The sequence below is a fragment of the Myotis davidii genome, unplaced genomic scaffold (assembly GCF_000327345.1).
Source record: "Myotis davidii unplaced genomic scaffold, ASM32734v1 scaffold299, whole genome shotgun sequence".
In the NCBI taxonomy this organism is placed as follows: Eukaryota; Metazoa; Chordata; class Mammalia; order Chiroptera; family Vespertilionidae; genus Myotis; species Myotis davidii.
This window is the reverse complement of record NW_006293088.1, coordinates 3,772,725-3,778,918: the sequence shown is the minus strand read 5'-3', so window position 1 is coordinate 3,778,918 and position 6,194 is coordinate 3,772,725. Positions and strand designations below refer to the sequence as shown.

At 43.9% G+C, this 6,194-nt stretch overlaps 1 long non-coding RNA gene across 1 annotated transcript in view; it reads right to left on the bottom strand.

Annotated features, from left to right (window-relative positions):
- Positions 1-3,483: 3,483 nt before the first annotated feature.
- The window catches only part of LOC107183590, a 22,743-nt gene continuing 20,032 nt past the window's right edge, over positions 3,484-6,194 (bottom strand). Inside the window, exon 3 of the long non-coding RNA XR_001514379.1 lies at positions 3,484-3,559. This is a non-coding gene — a long non-coding RNA (uncharacterized LOC107183590). The remainder of the gene's footprint in view (positions 3,560-6,194) is intronic.

Genomic DNA, 6,194 nt, shown 5'->3' with positions numbered 1-6,194 from the left:
CCTTCCTCTCCTTTCTCCAAAATAAGAAAGCATTTCTTTTTTGTATCCCTTCCTAGACTTCTTAATGATACAGAAATTGCCCAGAGCACTTCACACTGAGTTATGAAGGCATTAGCATTTCTGGGATAAACACAGTTCCCGGGACAAGTTATTAGGTTCGGAGCAGTGGGGGGAAATGAGATGCATTGAAAGGGCCCACGTCTGGCACCTGCGGGCAGAGAAATTCACCTGTTCCTTGTGAAGGCGGCAGAGAGTGGAGGGCCCACGCCTCGCGCAGCCTGGGTGGCCAGTGGCTATCGCTGTGAAACGTGAAAGAATCGGCATCTCCATGCCCCCAGGCCAGCAAGCCTTCCAGACTCACGGCTCTGCAGCCGGCCTCAAGCCTTCTGGCATTTATGATCATTCAGATCCACCACACCGCAGGCTTCCAGACCCACAGCGAATTGTATCTGGCCATGCTGTGTGCTGTCAGATTCGCAGGGAAATCCACGTTCACGCTCTCCACTCAGCGCTGGCATCTCGAGTCTCCATCTCTCCTTCACACGCTCAGGTTTCACGGGCACTCGGATTTTTCTCTCCTTTTGATAAACAACTCTGGTGTGTTTTACCTGGAATATTTGGGGGGAGGGGCGGGACTTCAGCATACTGTATCTTGATTATTCTCTTATTCTGCTCCCACGTAAGAATGACAGTCATGGCCCAGCTGGCGTAGCTCAATGGTTGAGCTTACTGTATACCTATGAACCAGGAGGTCACAGTTCCATTTCCGGTCAGGGGCACATGCTCGGGTTGCGGGCTTGATCCCCAGTGTGGGGCTTGCAGGAGGCAGCTGATCATTGATGTTTCTATCTCTCTCTCCCGCTCCCTTCCTCTCTGAAATCAACAAAAACATATTTAAAAAAAAAAAAAAAGAATTACAGTCCATGAAAGAAACCCAGGCGGATTGGGGATTCAGATGCGCAGTGAAGCCACCTTGCCTCCTGTAGCTGAATCCCCAGCCACACATGGACTCCTGTGCAGCCTATAGGTGGGCTCAGAGGTTGGGTTTCTTTGTGGTTTCCCTTAGCCTGAGCTGTGCTGGGGTGGCGTTCTTTTTCGCGGGAGCCTTCCCCTGACTACGCCAGGAAACTCGTGCCAGAGGGATGAGATCAAGAGGGTAGTGTGTCCCCAGCAAGACTACCCACCCACCCCCCTGCCTTCCCCTGGCCCCTCCGTATCTGCTGCAGATGCCACTAACTCACAGCGCTCTTTTAACCTTGGGGGAAAGTTGGTCAAGGTATATGGAAACTCTGTGGCTTATCTTTGCAACTTTTCTGTAAACACAAAGCTATCCTAAAATAAATTCAAAGAGTGATATCGAAATATTAAGAGAGGTGCTTGGGTGTAGTTAATTAGGCCCCCAGATATTTTTGCAAAACTTGACTTCATGATATTATGAATGTCAAATGTGAAATGAAGGATGAGAGTGCTCAAATTTGGTGGAAAAACATATACCAGATTCTTTTTTAAATTCATTTTCTGTTAATTCTAAGATTTAGCACCTTGTTTACAATTATAACCTAAATTGTGTTAAATGCAAGATAAATTAATCTTCATAATTTTTAGTTTCGTTTTCCAAGATGAAGTCCCAATCCCAGTAATATAGTATCCTCACTGCTTATGTTGAAAACATCCCTCCCCCAACGAGTGGATGCATTTTACATCATTTCTCTGTGGTCCCCATGGTTGTGGGTAAGTGGCCTGCCCCTCCCAGCGCATACACCACCGCTCCCCGCATTCTAATGGGTTCTCAGTGGTGCTGGGGCGCGGGGAATGTGAGAAGCCCAGAGCTAATGGCTTTATCTAATGAAGGGACTGACAGCTCCAGGAAGCCTTGCTGAGTGAAATATGATGTCACTTCACGTCATGGGCCCCAGGAGACCTTCAGTAAAATCTACGTTTTGCATCAGTGCTTCGGAGTAGGAGTTTGTTTTTGCTTTGGGTTTTTATGAGACATATGTTGACATTGGCCTTCAAGATGAAGGCCAGATGGTGCAGTTCCATGCTGGATATCCCACGAATCACCCTGCACTGGGACGTGCTCACCACCTGCTTTCTCTCCAGCTTATGTTGAAAATGTCCCTCCCCCATAATCTAAGATCACCCCATAGAGCAGTGGTTCTCAACCTTCCTAATGCCGCGACCTTTAATACAGTTCCTCATGTTGTGGTGACCCCCAACCATAAAATTATTTTCGTTGCTATTTCATAACAGTAATGTTGCTACTGTTATGAATCATAATGTAAATATCTGATATGCAGGATGTATTTTCATTGTTCACGACCCACAGGTTGAGAACCGCTGCCATAGAGGGTTATGTGACTGCAGGAAGAATGCTTCCAGGCTGGGGGATGGGACCAGGGTGAACTAGAAAAACTGCCCCATCCGAAGGGGGCGGCCACGCTCAATGCGGGTCTGGTGCAGCCAGCCCTTCTGATTTTTCAAAATAAGCTAGGACTCTGGATTTTGGGATGCAGCTGCCCCATGTCTCTTTGTGTTTTGATTTTTTTAAAAAACAGGATAGACTGATCAAATAAGTCAGATCTGCAGTCTATACACAGGTGAACTTAGAACAATGTGGGGGTTAGGAGTGCTAACCCCCCACGCAATCAAAAATCCACATATAACTTTTGACTCCCCACAAACTGAGCTACTAATAGCCTGCTGTTGACTGGAAACCTTACCAATAACGTGAAGTTGATTAACATATTCTGTATGTTGTATGTATCATAGAATATATTCTTACAATACTAGTAAAGTAAGCTAGAGAAAAGAAAATGTTATTAAGAAAATCGTAGGAAGAAAATATACATTTATAGTATTTGTCGTAAAACATCCATGTATATGTGGACCTGGACAGTTTAAACCCGTGTTGTTCAAGGGTCAACTGTATGTCCATGGCCAGCCACTTTATAAGCTCTAAATTGGGAAACTATTAAAATTTAGGTTAAACTTACATAATAGGTTCCTGCCACTTTAGAAAATAAAAGTACTTTTCCTAATATAAGTGGTCTCTACATTTTCCTCTATATATTAGCAGAGTCTGGATCACAGTGCATAGGGCAGGGGTGGGCAACCTTTTTGTGAGTGCATGTCAAAACCAGCAAAATGTCTGACTCAAAATTTCTTCTGCGTGCCAACCCTAATTTTTTGAGAACATGTTACACCTCCTTGATATCTCTTAAGGTGTCCGTATGTGAAGAACCTTGAAGAAATAATAAAATTCATTCGAGCGACAAAAACACAGTATATGATGATGAAAAATACATTTATTTTTTAATGTATGCATGTACACTGATAGTCCAACAGAAAACTTTATGACTCCGTTTGATATTATCAGTGGGACTAGTGCTGCCAAGAGAAACATAGAAATTTATTCCCCTTTCGTTAGTACCTATGGGCAAAGTGAGAGAGAAGATTTCATTTTTATAAAATGAAATTTTGAATAAGTAGGTGGGGCGGTTGTCTTGTCAACGAAAACCCATTGCGTCTGAGGCTGAAACCAAAACACTGGTCGGATCTAGGAAGGCAGGGAGAATTAAGGCAGAGGCATAGAAATTGCTCTTCCCCTCTCTTGTCAATCCATGTCTATGGTCTTCAAGATAACTTGTTATGTAAAATTATTTATTTATCTAAGATGCACCTACACTGAATTTATCTGAAAAATAAAAAAGTCGATATTAAGAAAAAAATTGTAAATGGAAGATTATAAGAGAGGGTTTCGCGTGCCAGCAGAAGTTACTGGCGTGCCATGTTTGGCACGCGTGCCAGGGGTTGCCCACCCCGACATAGGGTTTCCCCAAAAAATGTGTACAGACTTTGAATGATTATAAAATCAGTGTTTATTAGCATACAGTTCATTTTCAAAATTTAAAAGAATCTACAGAAATGGATACTTTTTTTTGGTCAATGCCTATTTTCACACTGATGACCTTCCTGATAGAGGCACTGCTGATAATGTGAAGCAATGGAATCTCAAACATCAAGAATCATTTCGTTTGGTATTTGTGCACCCTCAATTCATTGACTGTTGCCGGTTTTGTACTGTAAACTTTATCTTTTATGTGTCCCCATAAAAACATCTACCGGATACATTTTCTTTGTTCAAAGCTTAATCTGGCTTCCCCTGTTATTTCAAACCAGTTAAACCTGAAAAGGAGTGTAAATTAAGTGAGTTACTAGCTGTTAAAGTGTGTATATATTTTGGGGGGACACGATTTTTTGAGACACCATGCATCCCCAAAATATGTATACAAATCTTAAATAATTATAAAGGCATTGTTGGTACTTCAAGTGCATTTTCAAACTTCCAGTAGCATTTTAGGATGAATTTCCTTTTGTTCAAAGCTTAGTCTGGCCAAAAAGAAAGAAATATCAATTGAACTATATCAGCTGTCCAAGTGTGGGTACATGTTTTGGGGACACCCTGTATTTATAACACATAGATGCATGCATCTCTATGTCTAAAAGGAGAGATTCTAGCTCCTACTTTGCTTTCCAGGTCTCTACTCTCTGCTTTTTAAAGCCCCGTTAATAATCAGATCACAAAGGAGAAGAGCTTTAGGTCCATATCGGAGGTAAATTCTTTGCAAGAGGTCGCATTCTTTCTGGCGTGCGGGCAACAGCCCCAGCCCGGCAGAGTGTTTACCTACCTACTCAAGGGCATAAGCCAGTTATCCTTGCCAAAGGAGGTATTCAAATGTGGCTTTCCCAAGACCCAGCCATTTCCAACCTTTCTCGAGTCATCTGTCAAAAGATACCAAGTTGAGGCTAACCATTCATCTTATGCTTCTGCTTCCCCCAAGGACAGATGAAATAGCTACAAATTAGCTCTCTTTTCCAGATGGCAAAGCCAAAATAGACACCCACCATAATTTATGGGATAGATGCATGAGAAAGGAACTGAGTCCTGGCACGGTGATTTATGGGGAGACAGTAAGTTCTTTCCCAGGACATAGTGATGCATGCTTTCATTTTCAGGCAGCAAAACGTTGAGGTCAAGGCCAGTTCAGTTCCATACAGTGAAGGTGAATCCCCGACTTGCCTTTTCCAGAGAGGCACCTATGGCCTGGACACTAACCCAGGACTGACTGGTGCACCAGGCAACCTTGAGTAAATCACTCAGCTCTTCCTGCTTCCTCTTCAGCTGCCCCTGTGTTTGGGGAGAAAGGAAAGTTGCCCTCTGGAGGGCCTGGAGCATTGCCGAGGTCCTGGTGTCCCCTGGGCACAGCTTGCTGCCACCTGAAGTGGAAGCCTTGCTACTCTTACCAGTGTGTCTGTCTGTGTCCAGCTCCTGCCTCTTGCTCCTCAGTGTTCAATTCCACATGAAAAGACATCTGTTTTGCTTTCCTGGGGCTGAGAGGTTAGATAAATGTTCAGTCTCATCTTTAAAGGCGGTCTTCTCTGAAACACCGAGATGCCTCATCCGATGGTCAGGAGCGTCCAATGGGAACTTCCAGTTATTTGCCTTGACAGCCCAGGTGTCTGACTTGAAGTCAGGGGCCTGGTGAGCCCCTCCAATTCATCCCAGGATGTGTCACCCAAATGCAGGGACTGACAAAGCAGCCAGGCCCATGTGCATTTGTTCTAGAAAGCAGCTACTCCCCGCTCTGTGTCTGGGGGTGTCCTACTTAGAGGGTTGTGTTGCTTACACAAGCCCTACAAATTCACTGATACAAATACCACGTGCACCAAAAAGAACATGGTAATAACTATATATACACTGAGTGGCCAGATTATTATGACCACCTGACGTTTGTAGGCAAATTAGCTGTAATTTCGCACTGAAGTTGCTAGAGGGCCAGACCATTATAAATAGGGAAGCAGGTTGTTTACCACAACAGTAGAATTGATTTTTTTTCTGAAGATATGGGTAAACAATGCGATTTAACAGCCTTTGATCATGGGCTACACACACACACACACACACACACACACACACGCACACACACTGAGTGGCCAGATTATTATGACCACCGGACATTTGTGGGCAAATTAGCTGTCCACTGCATCATATGGGATATGGAAGCCAAAGCCCTGTTCGAACACCTTTGCTGTCTGCAGTTACCAAGATAAAACGTCTCAAATTCACACAGGAACACAAGGATTGGACAGCGGAGCATTGGAAAAAAGTCATGTGGGCCGATGAATCACGT